This window comes from Carassius gibelio, chromosome A16, assembly GCF_023724105.1.
Source record: "Carassius gibelio isolate Cgi1373 ecotype wild population from Czech Republic chromosome A16, carGib1.2-hapl.c, whole genome shotgun sequence".
Taxonomy (NCBI): domain Eukaryota; kingdom Metazoa; phylum Chordata; class Actinopteri; order Cypriniformes; family Cyprinidae; genus Carassius; species Carassius gibelio.
The window spans coordinates 12,542,357-12,560,273 of record NC_068386.1 but is presented as its reverse complement, the minus strand read 5'-3'; the positions used below and the strand labels follow the sequence as shown (position 1 = coordinate 12,560,273).

General features: G+C 37.1%; 1 long non-coding RNA gene across 1 annotated transcript; it reads left to right on the top strand.

Annotated features, from left to right (window-relative positions):
* The first annotated feature begins 15,635 nt into the window (after positions 1–15,635).
* On the top strand, positions 15,636–16,958 carry LOC128030666 (uncharacterized). Its single transcript, XR_008187935.1, has 2 exons — positions 15,636–15,909; positions 16,156–16,958. It is a non-coding gene; the product is annotated as an uncharacterized LOC128030666 (long non-coding RNA).
* The last annotated feature ends 959 nt before the right edge of the window (positions 16,959–17,917 follow it).

The following is a 17,917-nucleotide window of genomic DNA, read 5'->3' as shown; positions in this document are numbered from 1 at the left end:
CACTGTTGTTGTTTTTTCATCTACGTACAGTGGGGGGAAAAAGAAAGGGTGTGATTTGCATCAGAGGGTGTAATTTGCATATCTTCAGTTTGTGACATAAAAAGGGATTGTATGCAAATGTGCATTCCAGACATGCAGAGTTGGTGCACAAACCACACCAGCTACACCCGTCTCTGAGCGTGATGCAATATTTGTTATTTCCCTAATTCCATTGAACCTGCTGCTACTTCCCATAAACCCAGATTTTCTCTGCAACACAAATATATACAATGGTAATCTTAAAAGCTGAGAATTTCTTTAAATCAGAGATATTAATATTTTAACGGCGAAGTAGGTGGTTTTGATTTAAAAGGCCTGTAGATGTCATATTTGTATATTCCTGATCTGTACTAAGTTGATTGGGTTCTTTCCAGTTTTTAACAGTTTCTCGGCATTCCAGAAACTAGTAAATCTGTATCTGCAGGCCAGGCATAGAGTTTCAGTTCTGAGCTGAAAATGGAGCTGTTTAACTGGTCTGTAATGTTACAATGATACAAGCACGAAGTTCGTTCAACGTAAATGAGTTGTGGTTGATACTAGAACTGTTTAAAGAACAGGCAAGTGCCTATTAAAATATTTGTAGTGACACAGAGTTGAAATATGCACGCTATATGAGTTACCGAGGGACTCGCTTTGTGCAGTTCTACGGTTTGTCATTTACCTCAGTGTATGTCGTAATGTTTTTTTGCTAAAGGGCAGACAGTTTACCTCAAATAAAAATGTTTAATTCTTCAGAATTACTCTTCTGGTTTATGTGAAATGTTTTTTGCTGATAAATCTACAAATACATTTGAAGACGCAGTTGTTGAATTGTTATTTATAGAACCGAAAATCAATCACGATTAGCCTGTAGGAGGCGCTGTGACCCGCTCTTACAAGTGAAGCAGCCTCTCCGTGTCTATGCGAGTCTGTGTTCTTCATTATTCATGTCCTAACAGAGAGTAAGGTTTCCCTCTGGTTCACTCTTAATCCCAACAGCTAACAACGCAGTCAGAATTATTCAGTATCATCTTAAAAATGGATCCATGTGGGCAGAAACTGGTGCATTTGAATGTGTATGAGAGATTTCATGCAGTGTGTTTTAATTGTCTACTGGGCTCAGTGTGCTACCTTAGGCCGAGATCCAGTGTTTATGATTAATGCATTAACATAAAATTGCATACAGTATACAACACACAAATATACAGTACAGTCAACAGCACATTTAAGAACAGTGTCTTGTAACTTGAGAAATTATATTTTTTTTAAATAATATTTGTAAAATGTTTTCTTACTTTTTTTTTATATATATATATATTGCACCATTAGTATATTTGTTCCACACAAATGTGTTCCCAATAGCATATTAATGGACTGTGTCACACTGAAAAGCTGATGTGTTTAGATGAGCATGTTCACAGCTCAAGACTCAGTTTTTTTCTCTGTTCATATATTTTTCTTTCTTTTTTTTTTCTCTTCTTGTAACCATTTCCTGAGCTCTAACCACTGCCTGTTTAGAGGGACAGCCCCAGAGAAACACACTCACAGATATCACACACAAGAGCTGCATGCAGAAGTCTCATATACACGGTTTCAAAAGGCCATATGGCTCATCTTCAATGCAGACAACTTTCTTTCTCTTTCTGTCTCACTCATACACACATATATACAGACTTGTTTCCTCGTTTCCTCAGAGGACACACGCGGTCAAGCGTTCACCACTGTCCTTTAGTGATACCACTTTCAACACGTTCTCTGTATCAATTCAGTTATATACCTTCAGTTAGAATTCAAATTAGAATTACAATTATTTCAAGTGAAAGGGAGTGATGTGGAGGAAACCGTAAGTGGAGCGGATCTGTTTGGAAATCCCAGGTTGGCAGTGGCAAGTCAAGGTGGAAATGCAGGTTTAGTTCATCTTGAGAGGATGTGGTTCAGGAAAGAGCACAGTTTGTCTCCCGCCCCCAAAAAGTCGGTAAGGTGGACCCTTCCACTTGGGGAAATTCTGTGTAATATTGGAACAGGAAAGAGAGGGGAGTGGTCAGGTCTAAATTCAGGTCTAAACGGGGTCCAAAATGCTTTGTGATCCGATGATTCAGACCACAGTTGAAGGTAGACAGAAACGCATGTTACAACACTGCATTCTTAGTGTAAATACTAATATGCTGTTCATTAAAACTGTGCCTATGAAAGTGTCAGACATCCATTGTGCTATTAAACATTGTCAGTAACACATGGCCAATATAAAAACATTTTCCCGTAATGGAACACCTGAGATGGATGATGATATCAGGTGCAAACAGGCCTGGTCATGCTCAGCTTTGATCTGCCCACTTTAAACCATTCTGTCAAAACAAAACAGGCTTCATACCATTCATTATTTCAACAGTTATTTGAAACACTGTAGAAATGCATTTACATGCACAGTAACCCAGGTGTGTCACACATTACAGCAGAATCTTTGACATGTGACTGTCTAACTATACAAAAAGTGAAATAAAAACACAAGTGCAGTTTGCCTTCTTGAAAGGGAAATATAGTGTGAGGACGGGTTTGTAATCCAGGAGGTGATGATATGGTGACATTCTCATAAGTAGAGCAAGAGACACAGCGGTAGCAAGCCACTCCTTGTCTGTGGGAAGTCAGCCTCCTGCATTCTTACATTTTTGGACTTACATAACGAACTGTATTGTGCCAAGGAGATACACTGTTCTTAAGAAATAGATAAGAAGCACAGAATTGTTACCCTAAATGTTCATGCGTCTGCTCACATTAGACATCTATGGGAATTCTTTATCATAGATTCATATAGATATGGGTGATTTTTTGTCTCGACTCCTTCAAACCATTTTAAATGTGTTGGAATAAGAACCTGATAAAGGGCTACAAATATTTCCGAAATATTTCTGCAAGATGTCACTTCTGATCTTCAAACACTATACAACTATACAAACACTCTATTATTAACTAAACAACTGTAATATGACTAAATATAAAAAAGTTTTCTGTAAAATTGCTCTGTAGAATGTTTGGTATAATAACATCAAAACTGGGCAAAGTGTATTTCTTTATGTATTAATTTATTAAAAGTTTAGGCAAAATCACTGCATAAACATATAATGTTTATGTTCTTTTATGTTTTATTTTTTATATAAATGTACTGCAGAGGGAAAGTTAAGAAGTCTGGGTCAGGGACAAATCCAAAATAAAAAATGTTGTTGTCTTTAATTGAAAAACCTCCCATAGCTCACACCCTTCGTGGTTATGACACCTTCACCTATTTATGGTTCAGAATGAAGTGTTTAAAGTCAGAAAGAAAGCTGATTGCTGTTCTCCTTCATTAATCGCTCTCTTTGATCTGTGAGTCTCTGATGTTTGGGTGTATTTCTGTTTCGGTCTCAGTCTCTGTCCATTCGTGCCTCATGTGCACGGTGTGTGTTTGTCTGGCAGTGTAGCTAGAGTGTATGGCTCAATGAGTTTGAGCCGTATTGGAATTGCCTGCTCTCCTCAGGGAGCCAGAGCGGACAACTGGTGTGGAATGGTGGGAGAAGAGCAGCAACTTCATGATGGGAGTGTGTGTGGGTGTGTGTGTGTGTTGGTTAGGGAAGCATGCTTGGAGTGTGCCTGGTTTTAATGGATCATATGGTTGATAAAGCGTGCAATGGAGAGACAGCCGCTATCGATCCTACACCAAGTCCAATGCTCTTGAGGTCCTTTGAAACGCACACACACACACACACACACACACACACACACACGCACACACACACACACACACACACACACACACACACACAAAGAACACTGGGTATGTATCATTGTTGACATTGCTTATATATAATGACAGAAATCTTTTTTTCATTTTTGACATTTTTCATTTGTGTGACACTGGTCACGCTAGCTTTTTTTTTTTTTTGTCTCATGAGTTGTATGATAATAATTTTGCAGCCCACAAGGACATTAAAAAGATGTTTCACACAACACTGTATTTTCATTGCATTACATTCAAAACTACACAGAAGATTCAGCAGCTAGAGAACACCTCTTTTTAAAATCAGTGCAGGAAACACAGCTTTACGTAAAAATATTATCTTAAATATGCAACGCAAACTAACTAAAGCACAACTAACAGCCTACACATGAATTCACTGCATTCACTACAACATCAATCAGAGAAGGTGACAACATATAAAGTACATGCGTAGCAGAGGCCATATCCTAATAAAAATTAAAATAAAATAAAAAGAGCAGTTTAATGAATGTCAGTTTTGATCAGTCAATATCATTAATTAGGAAGAACCTTGTGAGCAAGAGAGCAGAGGAACTGACAGAAGAGCCAGTGAGCTCAATCTAATCATCTGATGTAAAGTGATAACGGTGTCATCACGTCTTCATTTTGAACAGTGGCACATGGCCAGACGTCAGCTGGCACGGTGCTGGTTTGAACCAAACCCAGCCGATCATCTGGAACTGTTGTAACTCTGGAGGCCTGACAGACAGTAAATTGGCCTAATGTGACCCTGTTGGCAACAAGGAGCGAATACCCCCCACCTTTCTTTCTCTCTTTTTTCTTGATTTCTCCACCACTGTCTTTTTTTCAGGTCCAGACAGACAGGAATAGCAGGGAACAGAGTGCTGAGGAGGCAGTAGCGCCAGCAGTGATGATACAGTGCGTGTGACTGCCGCTGGAATGCGGTGTGAGTGTGTGAGCGCTTGTATGTATGAACGTGTGACCTGCCGAGGAATGCGCTACGTTCGTGTGACGTTGGGGGGCACGAGGAGATCCCAAGTCACAGATTAAAATGGTGCATGCTAAGAGGTCGGTCTCCCCTCTTCTTATTACTGTACGTGCTTTCTAATATTAACCCCCCTCTCACCCGCACAAATGTTCTGTCCCATCCCTGAGGTGCATGAGTGTGTGAGTGTTATTTTTAGGGCCTGCTTTTTCCACTACTGCATCAGTACTCTTAAGGAGGCCAGTCAGGTGGTGAGACGTGAGAGGGGCTTGCCTAATAAGAGAGAGAGAAAAAGACAGGACTATGTAACAAACACTCAGCACTTTTACACAAATACACATGCTGTAGATCACTAAAGACCTCAGCAATTGTAATACATGATTTTGTAGGTTCTGGATTAGCCCCTTACAAGACTACACATGTGCAATGTGTGTTTCAGGGGTGCTTTGTCATCTACTCACCCTCATGCACATTTAAACCCATAGAAAATGTCTTTAATGGGACACAAATTTAGATATTTTTCAGAATTTTCTGGTTACTTTTCTGTTCATTGAGAGGATTGCTGTCATACTTCAAAATGCTTAAAAAAAGTAATCAAAGTAAAAAAAGTAAATAAATAAATAAATTTGTGTGTTTGTGTTTGCATGCATCATTTTATGACTGTCAAAGCCATGGTTCACACAATAATAAAGCTATATAGAGATATAAAAAACTAAACTAACGATGAAAGCACGATAACAAAATTATTCAAATCAAAATGAAAAATAAACATGTAAAATTAATGGCTCATTCAAAATATTACCATATAATATAATAACATAATACTCATATTTTCTTGTAATAACTCATAACATCATGTGGACTGTTTTTGCATGACTTTTAATTTTCTGTCTTAACTATTGCTTAAAAGTTAAGTGGACTGCATTAAATATGACTCCCTAACAGACCAAATTGTTCTCTCTCTCTCTAATTTTTCATGTCTAAACAGTCGTGACTGTTGTAATGCTTTAGGGACAGTAGCGAGATAGCAGGGTTATGAAAGCATGAGTGTGCATATGTGTGTCCATGCTGTCCCAGCCAGCATCAGCCTGTGATGCCACGGGACAGGGGATGGGCGCAGGACCAGGGTGTCACTGTCACGTCTCACACACTCTGTCCTTCCTCTCCCCTTGTCCACTGCAGTACAGTACATCTCTTCTCATTTATCCCTCCTCTGTTTTCTTTGTACATGGAAGGCTTACCACATATGGGGGGGGGGGGTCTTCAGTCACTACAAGATCAGATAAAAGGACACTCTTGATTTTATATGTTATGGAACATCATTCTGATTCATCTACAGTCAGCAGAGTCAAAGCTTATTTGGGGATTTTAGACATTTTGGGGGATTTTTTGCTTTCTTTTAATTTAATTAGTCCAAAAAGTTCTGACTTGACTAAGTAGGTTTTTAATATTTTGAGTCAGCAAGGATGCATAAAATTTATCAAAATTGACGGTAAAGACATTAATAATATCAAAAAATATTAATATTTAAAAAAAAAAACTGTTCTTTTGAATAATCTTATTTTGTATCATGGATACACATATAATATAAAGCAGCACAACTGTTTTGAACATGTATAATAATAAACGCACATTTACTTTACTGTATATCTTGCAGTTTTTTTCTGAGGCTTGAAGTCTATTAATTTTTTTTTCAAAATTTGAATAGACTTTCACACTTTGTTTTAAAATCATGAAACACTGAATCACATATTAAAGAAGAAATTAGAAGCTACCGTATTTTTTATATATATATATATATATATATATATATATATATAGATAAATATCTAACATTTACTAACTAATTCGTGCTGTAGAACAAACGTGAAACTGTCTCCAACATGAACCGAAAATCACTATTCTAACAATCCTTTGTCAGTGGAGTTAACTGCTACTCTAAAGATGTCAGTAGTCGGGATCTGACTGAACAACCTGCATACAAGCCTTCGTCTTTCATGATGGGTGGACAAGGATGTGTGTGAGGTGCTGGGACATCTGTCCCCCCCCATCCTCACATTTTCTGAATTATTCAATCTACACATTTTTAAAAAACAGCATTTGTTGAAACTAAGCTTCCAAAGTGACTAATATGTTACAGAAATTCACATTGGACTAGTTTCCACAACAGTACTTTTTCTCCTTTAACCCAGTTTTCATAAAACTTTAAGGGGAAGTTTGTGTTGTGTGGAAAATTACACCCTTACATTCATATTATAGTCATATTAAATAATTTTAGACATTTAATTACAAATGTAACAGAATTCAATTATTCATTTAACGTAGAACTGTAATATATACATCTAGGTTATATAAAATGTTAAACTTTAAATCAGAGAAGTAAATGTGAATAGAATTTCCCATTCGGTAAACAAATAGAGTTAGCATATAATTTCTGTAACCTAAGGCAAGACCTCAATCTTACATTTTAAATCAAATGTATTCAACAACAGTTACAACATATGCAAATGAGATCTCTAAAGCTTTATATACATCTTATCTATAGTAAAGTTGAATCAATTGGCACACTAAATGTCAAACAGCGTATCTTATCAGTAGATCAAGCTTGTTTTATTGAATTTTATTGTCAGTGGAGTTAACTGCTACTCTAAAGATGTCAGTAGTCGGGATCTGACTGAACAACCTGCATACAAGCCTTCGTCTTTCATGATGGGTGGACAAGGATGTGTGTGAGGTGCTGGGACATCTGTCCCCCCCCATCCTCACATTTTCTGAATTATTCAATCTACACATTTTAATGTTTTGTAGAAAGAGTTTGGCAGAGTTTAAACCAGCTTTGTTGTGGGTAGACCTTCTCCAGGGTGTTCAGATTAGTTAAACTGTGCTTGTGATGTTGGATTGAGATCAGAGCTTTGACTGGCATCGCAGGGCTTTCAAGTGTTTAAAGGCTTTCTCCCAAGCTTCCGGTTTTTCAGAGTCTTGTCATATTTCCTGCAATTTGCAAAGATTTGCACCACAAACATTGCTATGCATTTTGTCTAGAATGCAATTGGTCGCGTCTCACCACAAGAATCTCGTCTCACCCATTACAACTGGGGTCACTTTTACGGCTTCTGACAAACTCCAGACAAGCTTTCAATGGTTCTTGTGGAGTATTTGGTTCTTTCATTCAACACTCCTGTAGAAGCCACTCCAAAGCTCTTGACATGGTTGACTAGTATCTCAGCTGCTGAACTGTGCACCTTCAAAGTGAATGTAGGTCTCTTAATAGCTTTTCTAAAAAAAAAAAAAAAAAAAAAAAACCACAGAGAGCTGAGGACTGTCCTATTCTAGGCAGTGTCCAGGTTATTTGATGCAGCTTCCACTTCCAGGCAATTTAAAAAACAGTCTAGGACATCCCAACATCAGACTTCACTTTTTCATTTTTTAATGCTTAGAGGAACAAATAAGGAGTGTCACACCAAACAAAATATGACAGATAAAGAAGTTTTTTCCTTTAAATAAAATCTATTTAATTCTGTTTTAATGATTGATATTCCATTGTGGGGGTTTCATTCAGAAAACATGACACCTTCTAAGTATTTTACCTAGGTGTTTTTGTCACAGGTACTGATAGGCCGAAAAATTCCTCCTCACTGCAAAAACAGCATTTGTTGAAACTAAGCTTCCAAAGTGACTAGTTTATGATGTTACAGAAATTCACATTGGACTAGTTTCCACAACAGTACTTTTTCTCCTTTAACCCAGTTTTCATAAAACTTTAAGGGGAAGTTTGTGTTGTGTGGAAAATTACACCCTTACATTCATATTATAGTCATATTAAATAATTGTAGACATTTAATTACAAATGTAACAGAATTCAATTATTCATTTAACGTAGAACTGTAATATATACATCTAGGTTATATAAAATGTTAAACTTTAAATCACAGAAGAAAATGTGAATAGAATTTCCCATTCAGCAAACAAATAGAATTAGCATATCATTTCTGTAACCTAAGGCAAGACCTCAATCTTACATTTTAAATCAAATGCATTCAACAACAGTTACAACATATGCAAATGAGATCTCTAAAGCTTTATATACACCTTATCTAGAGTAAAGTTGAATCGATTGGCACACTAAATGTCAAACAGCGTATCTTATCAGTAGATCAAGCTTGTTTTATTGAACAAATGATTCAATAGTCATTCATCATAGTCACATGCAAGTCACATCACAGTCATGTGATATCCACCGATATGTTTATTATTAGATCAGGAGCGTTCTTGTTTTATGGTATAACCTTTGATATTAACTTTTCGAATACTAACTTTGTTCAGTTTTAACCTCTAGAATAGGCAGAGCCTTGCGAATCAAAGGACATGTAATTCTGCTGCAATTAATCCTGATCTCTAAATTAAATAATTTGTTATAATTCAAGCACAGAATGTTGTTTTCAGGGCTAAAATAAAACGGTGCTGGTCTCGTTCAGCTGAGAGGTGTGGCCGGTCAGGTGAGGTTGATTACTTTGATGTCCTGGCTATAGGCAGCGGTAGAGGTTCTGGGGTGAGGAAAGGGAGGGGTACAAATTTGCAATTACAGCACACCATTACTAGAGGTGGCTTGAGATGCATTGGATGCAACTGGACAAATGTAAATGAAAAAAATATAGGTGTGAGAGCATATTAACCAGCTTCCAGTGATCAGATACCACAGTGCTACTGTAATACACATCACAGATCTGGCTCCGTTGGAGATGAGCATCTCTTTTCAGCAAACATGCCCCAAACTGATGCAAAGGAAACACAGCCTTTAGGCATCAAATCTACAATCTGCAGCAACTATGCATGTTCAACATACATTACAAATGGTGAATGCTAAATTCTTTCACCAGTGCTGATGACACTCTCTCTGTTGTGGAGTTTAATCTTGAAATGATAAATGTAACTCATCTGTTGATTTTGGTGACTTGAACCCAGTTACATTTGTATTTAGTGTAGGAACTGAAGATCTATTTTATTTTTTCATTTTGCAGAGACAGATTTATGTGACCAAGTGTAAACGAAACAGATATTGATGAATTGGATAGCTACAGTATCTGATCTGGGAAGATGCATGAAATGACAAGTATGAATGGCCCAAAATCTCATCTTTAATTCCATGTTTTGCCTGTCTTTTTTGTGTCCCTTTGTTCCCACGCTGCCATTAAAATCTTCGATGACTTAGTCAGCCGATAATAAACTTGTGCAGCCAGTTCCTCTGCTCTATCGAAATAAATAGTTTTATATAAGTGCCATGTGTCAGGTTGTTTTAAATTGTCGTTTTATTTTTCTAGAATACCGTCAGCAGTTAAATCATTCTTCAGAATAGATTCCTTTGTGTTCCATTCAGTTAAACAGGTTAGGAATGACATGAGGGTTACTAAATGATGACAGACTTTCAATTTTCAAGTGAATTGTCAGGCATCTTTAGATACACTCACCGCAAGATGCACTCTCCAAACTTTTGTTCCACGACAGAATAATTGCTTGGGAAGGATTCACTGAATGCATTCTAAACTAACTGAATCATGTTCAGGGCTGCAAAGGGACTATATCAAGAGTACACAGCCCTGAATATCACAGAGACCCCCTTATGCTCAAATATAAGCTTTTGGGCATGAAGGGACTTGGCAGGGAACATTAAGAGACAGAGATGACATGCTAGACCTGTCTGACTGCTGCTACACATTCTCTCACATTTCCACTTTGCATAGAACTCACAAACAACACGCACATGCTACTACAGATATGCAATAGTGCATATTTTCATCGACTAGCCTTTTATGCAAAAAAAATAAAAATAAAAACTCCAAACTTACTGAGTCAGTCTGTGTAGAGTGAGTGATTCTGGGTTTTTATGGGTGTGTGGAAAGCTGGCGGTTGTCCTGGGTTTATCAGTGCATGCGCTTGGAACGTGTCACCTCACGCTGGGGTCTCCCCGCTTATAAAATATGCATCACATACAGGATAACATGGAAAGAGCGAGGCAGCACACCACACACTCAGACTGGGACAACAATTGGGCTTTGCACCATTGAGCATGAGCCCTTGCAACCACATACACACAAGCACAGTGGTGAGATTATCTAAAGGGATGGTGAGAAGGTATATCTTGATTTGCGGTATCTATTACATTTTAGTAAACAAATATGTGGGATCATACAGTGGCAGTAACATAAGACACAACAGCACTTTAATTTGGTGATGAATTTGATATGAAGGATTAAGCAAACCTTTGTTCTCATCAGGTTTCCACAGAGTTCCACAAATATGTACGTGGCATAGAAGGAGCAGTCACATTTATCTTTCTTTTTTTTCTGTTAACTTTTAGAGGTGAAATCCAGTCATGTCAATAGGAATCCACGCGAGCTGGAATTTTGTGTGGGGGTGAAAGATTTTTAATACCGACAACAGACAATGCATACGGTTTTTAAAAATTCCTCCATAGCCTACTATATAAAAGTTTCAACCCACCAATATCGAAAAGTTAATTTTAATTGCTGCTTTAAAAGAATAAGGCAAACAATTCAATTCAATTCCATTTAAAAATAGATTCAATTCTTTAGTTACTGCATTGGGTATCTCAAACTAAAAATCAACAAGCATTTCTTAATCTAGATTAATGTTCATATATAAGTGTACTATTGTTCATTGTTATTCGTAAAGTCGTAAAGTCACGATGAAATGGAGCAGCAACAGATATTTTCTTTAATTTTGTGATCTGCATCTAAGTGTTACAGACTATCAAAAAAGTAGAAAAAAAGGGGGAAGCATATTAATAATAAAATATATCCTAAGAACATGCATGTTTATGATATAAAGAAAGTTTTTCATCATACAGTTCTCAGAAAATAACTGTTTGGCTTTCTCGCTGTGGGAGAGACAAACTATATGAAATATGATGTGCGTTACATAATCATCTTATTTACTCCTAAGAGGTACTTTGTACTGCCACGCTGGTTACACACGCCGTTATGTCATCCTTGCAACACTGTCCAGCCTGAATGACATCAGAACAGCGTTTGAGGCTGACCACACCCCCACAGACACATGACCCTTAACCCAGATGAATCTTGACCACTGCACATCAGGGACAGATGGAATGCAGTCACTCGCTGCCAGAAACTCAGTAGTTTGTGTATGTGTGTGTCTGTTTGCGTCTTTGTGAGCTGTCGCTGTGAGCAAGCTCTGCCTACAGCAGCTGTCTCAAGTCCCGTGAGACATATGGGAAAAATCTGATTGTACCTCACAAATAAACAGACATGTACACACAACATACACACATGCTTACTGCCGCACTTAGACTGCACTGAGAAGGCAGCTGAATAATAAAGTTTTCTGATGTGCATATGCCTTCAACTCTCTCCTCGGATGTGATTTTAACCCGTCAACACCCTCCTTCAGACCAAAAGGGAGAACGTCATCACAGCATCACAGCAACATGCTCACATACAGCACACGTTCACTAGGCCACTGCGGTGATGCCCTGTAGACCACAGTCTGGGCAGCTGTCCATCTGACAACAGGAAGTCTCCTTGGCCCGAGAGTTTTTGCCTTTCGGTCTTTTCTTGACAGCCATTACAAATGACCTCAGCCTGCATGAAAGATTCAAATCTACATGTGGTTGGCTTCCATTTTGCAGAGAAAAAAAAAAAAAAAAAAATTAGGAAACACAATTGAAAGCATGTATGTGATTCTGTATGCCTGAATATAAACTTCAAAATTAAATTGTGTGATTTGTGCACCACTAGTATCACCATCTGGTCAGGATGCTAAAAGACACGGCATCACTACAGCTACAGAGACACCGTTTTTACACTTCTAGGTGAAATCAACTTAGAAAGGCTTAATTAAGGTTATCTCTGCACATGTAGTTGGGGTAGAATAATTAATTGCAAAAAGTCATAAAAATGTGTTTAAATATTTAGCCAGGATAGAAAATTCTGAAATAAAAGGAAAAACCCAGCAACACATGCAAAGTTTTTACACTTTTCAACCTAAAACTATGCTTGTAAATATAATAAATAATAACATTTTTCAACCTAAAACTATGCTTGTAAATATAATAAATTACACCATTTTGCATCTGCATATTTAGCTAGGATAGAAAAAAAATACAATCATATGCTTTATTTACAGAGATGACATAAATAATAAAAATAATAAAAAGTAATTAAGAACAATTTTGCATTCGCATATTTTGCTAGGATAAAAAATGTATACTTTATTTGCACAGATTCAAGTGTCTAAAAGCACACATTTGTATGTAGAATATATAAATTAGGTTTACGCACGCACAACACAAATAAAGACCATATAAGCACATGCTCAAACAAACTTTTCTGTATCTTCAAAACATAGCCAAAAAAGAAAGAAAGTCTGAAACATGATCAAGCATGACTTTTCAGTGCAAGAGAAGATTTTTTTCAAATGCTACACAGGGATTGGGTCACTGGACTCCTGCCATCTGGAAGGCAGAAAACAGTGCTAAATCTGGTTTAATTCACTTTTCGTCACATATGAAAGAGTACTACAGTGAACTATTGTGAATCTTGAATCCTGATTATGGTACATGGTTCAACAGTGTGAGTGTGTATTGGTACTGCCGCCTGTTAATGTACTATCTGTGACAGTCTGCTGTCTGTTACAGTGAGGAGGAGTTTTCTAAGGAAAGGTAAAAGGCCTCTGTCAAGCTGGTGCTTGTTGACAATTGATGTCTCAATTTGCATATGAGATTTTAGTTTTCATGCTATTTTCTAGTATAAATAACACTTCATACTGAAAATCCCCAAATGGAAAAGTGCACTTCTGATACCTGGATGATGTACTTAACCAAATGGAATGATGGACACTTCATGCACTTGACTGTCACAGCTTTCCTTGTGTAGCGAAGGGGAGAGACTATCAGACTCCGATGCCAGATAACACAATAACTTTTAAAAATTCAGACGCTAGATGGTAGAGTACAAAGTGTATAGTACATCATTTGAGACAAAATGTGTGTCTCCCAAGACCTGTCTCCGGACCATTGGCATCGCTAGACCCTTTTAACTGGGACACGAGCCCCCAGTAAAACATGCAGGAAAATATTGTTGATATATCCTTATATGTCAATGAAGATTACCATATACTGAACTGAGAATATTTTTCTGATGACATTTCAGCAATCAAGTAAGCTTGTGAATGACTCTGTACTGTAGGTAAAGACGATTAATATTCATTTATATCCAGATTGAGTGAGAAATGGTGATAGTCTTGGATAATGTGTGGTTTTGGATATTGCTCTGGTAATGTTCTCATATATAATAGATCAGAATCTGAGATTCTTTGTCTTAACAAATCCTCTTAAATGTGCTTTTCATGTCCGGCTGTCTCCTGTAACACGTGACCCCTGCAATACAGACATATCCTGTTACATGATACACACAGACCCAAACATACACACTCAAGACATTTCATTGTTTGCAAGCCCTAGTTTCTTCAGTATCACAAATAGTGGTTTTACCTGTTTTTATCACCATAATAACATACACTACATGATTACTTTACTTCAGGGCAAGGTTTGTTTAAGGTTACAGATTTTAATAAAAAAAAATGTTTATGAATTACTTTGTTGTATTCCTCACTTTTAGTGTCTTCGGATAAAAGTATCTGCAAAATGAAAAAATTTAAATGTACTGTTTAAAACAAATAAACAGTATTTCATAAACATATATCATACATAATAAATAAATACAGTGTTTATGCATACACACAAACAAACAAACACACACACAAACACATTATATATTTAATTTAATAATTTCAATTTATAAATTATTCCCTCACTTTAATTTAAAGAGTGTATGAGTTTAACAGTAAGAAGAGGATGAGATAGTGCTTGATAATTTAAATATTGTGTTTACAGACACACACATATAATTTGTCATATATAAATATACAATATATAATCTCTCTCTCTCTCTCTCTCTCTCTCTCTATATATATATATATACACATATATAATATATGTGTATATATATATATATATATATATATATATATATATATATATATATATATATATATATATATATATATATATATAAATTATATATTTATATGTACTTGACTAATCTGCTTAATTGCCTGGTTTTGTTCTGGGTTACAGATATTAATTACAAAAATAAAAAATAAAAAATTACATTTTAAATATATTTTTATATACTTATAGTATTAAATACAATAAAGCAATTAAAAATAAAACCCCTCCAAATTATTGACCTTCAAGTTCAGACGTTAAAGACAAAGGAATGAATAGATATTTAGTGGAAGGATCGACAAAGAATGGGCAATATAACAAACATAGATCAGAGTGTGGTTGTGAGAAAAGAAGCTCATATTATATCATCCAATCCATTAACACATTTAATGTGCAAGGCTTCTTGTGTCATACACTTCTAGTTATTTTAGCTGTACAAAAACAATCCCTTATGCTGCTTAATATTGCAAACTGGTATTTGTTATATTATTTTAATTGAATCATAAACAGACAGTTCTATTTACTGCACTTTGTTATTCTTCTATAGTTATTATTTATTTATAGCAGCTAATGAATCAAAAGTCTCGACATTCACAGAAAATAGTTCACTTCCACATATGTGGGGCGGACACGGGTCATACTGTACTCTCCTGCTACCGCCCATACTCCCTTCCCTTGGCTCAGGTGCTGATGTTCTTGTTGGTTTGCACATGCATGTTCATTTTTAAGCCCAAGCATGAGTTTGAGAGTTTGCAAGTGTTCTCTCCCAGTGTAAAAATACTGCCCATATGATGGCAAGCGCGTGGCATGGTGCTGATGACACAAGTAGCGCCTCCAAATAGCTCCGCCAAGCCTAAAAATAGCCTCCCTCTGAATGCAGCCAGCCACAAATACAGAGCTGCACTATCGTTTTACTCACCCTGAAAGAGAGAGAGAGCCTGTCCCAATGCTTAACAGTTTCATTATGTGAGGAGTGCGTCACTATGAGGTGGAAAAGGAATGAAAAAAAGAGGGAAAAAATTAAAGAAAGGAAAGGAAAGAAAGAGTGAGGCCGTAGTTGGCAGGGGAAAACGGTTACCAGAGGGGATTATGGGGTTCGGGAAACAAGAGGTCTGTATGTATGCGTGTTTTAGATCTTGGGACATGTAATGAGATGTATTCAAGTTTCTCTTGAAAACGTATAAGACACGGGGTGTAACTTATCACATAAACCTTTATGTATTGAGACAGGTGGCAATGTAAAAATATAATAATAATTGTGCATTTGTGCAATGTCTCATATCACACAACTCTAACCACTTCCTCTTCTTATGACACCATCACGATGGCCCACTGCCCCTGATGCTCTCACCACAGCGATGACTCCACGCCAGACCTTTTTCCACTCCTCCGCTCTGGCCCGTTTGCACAGGACACACACACACAAACCAGGAGCGTGTGACGCAGCCAGACTCGGTCGGGCTCCTGTGGCCTGGTTCTCAGAGGCAGCACTGACTGGACTCTTTGTCTCAGCGGCGGAGTTAAAAATAAAACCCGGGAAAGAGTTTGGCCAGCATTATACCAGTGTTAGTGATACGTTTCACAGACGTCTGGGGAATAGAGACCCCTCTTACACACTCAGATGCATACGGACACACTCACACACCTCTCTCGGGGGCTGAACTCGCCATGAACTTGGATGTGAAACACATCCCAAAGCAATGGCCTGCAGTGTTTTCTGGCCCGGATGGGACCGTCCACAAAACCGCCACCTCATGACGGAACACTTATATCACATTGCGCAACTCAAACACACATGCAAATTCAATATACGTCCATGTAAACACGCAGCTCTCATACAGCCGCAATGGTAAATATGATTCGCCTTTTCCTTCAGATTAGTAAGAAAGAAAAAATAGGGCATTTTATAATGGAGATTTTAGGAACGATTATGAAATGTAAAACTCACAGATAACTTTTCACCCAACACTACCTTGTTCTCTGAAGTGTGCAGTGATTCTGAACACACCACTTTGAGCCCTTTCTTTTCACAAATATGTTATATGCCACATATTATATGAAAACAAAAGCCATAAAAGTTAATAAAATGTAGTATTTATCAGTTAAGGATGTACTATCGCATAGCTGTTTGAAAAAAATAAATAAATTTTTTTTTAGAACTTGTTGTCTTTTTGAGAGTGAAGGGAAATCAGTAAAAAATTTAATGAATATTAATAAAAATAAAATGAATACAGATATTAATAAAACATTTTAAAATTAAGTATTTATTTTTCTTTATCTGTACAAATGCATAAAAAATGGCCAATGGCATTAAATTAAATTTTTTCTAGTAAAGTAAATACATTTTCAACTCAAACAATTTAAATCTTTTTAATATAAAATCTTTTCTAATATTTAAAATGAAATATTCCTTGACTTTAAAAGAGTTTAACTGTAAGACGAGGATGAGAGAGCGCTTGGTAATTTAAACCTGCTGCCTTTATGTGTGTGTATGTGTGTGTGTGTGTGTGTGTGTCAGTGAAAGATGTTATGGGGTCACCTCATACCCCCGAGGCAGGGCAAACCCTTGGCACATTCTGTGAGTACTGGACTCAAGGAACAGTCACAAGGGATCCCTCTCGCCAAAGAATACACACACCCTCACACACCCTAGGATGCCATAGAAGAATTTGTCAGCTGGCTGGAAGAGCTGGGTGGGGTAGGGGATCTTAAACTACACCCCGTCCCTCCCACCCAACCCAAAGAGGAATCAGGTGGTGCGACGACACAGAGTGTGATGGAAAGAGAGCCAGATATATCAGCAGGCAAGCTATTAATGTCTCACAGACACACACACGCAACACAGGGATATGGTTACAGTGCATTATATGGAGATGATGCTCTTAGACTCTTAGACTAGTACAACAACTGAGAGGCTGTCAATGGAAAGTGTTTTCCCCGCATTCTTTGTATGTGAAAGCTTAAGTCATTAGCCAAAATGACCCGAATATAATATTTCTGTACCTCTGTACCTCTGTACCTTTACAATAAACGCTAAACAGTATTGTCGTTGTTTAACTTTTTATGTATTTCATGAATGAATTTAGTTTTTGTTAACTGAAATAAATCTGAAACTAGA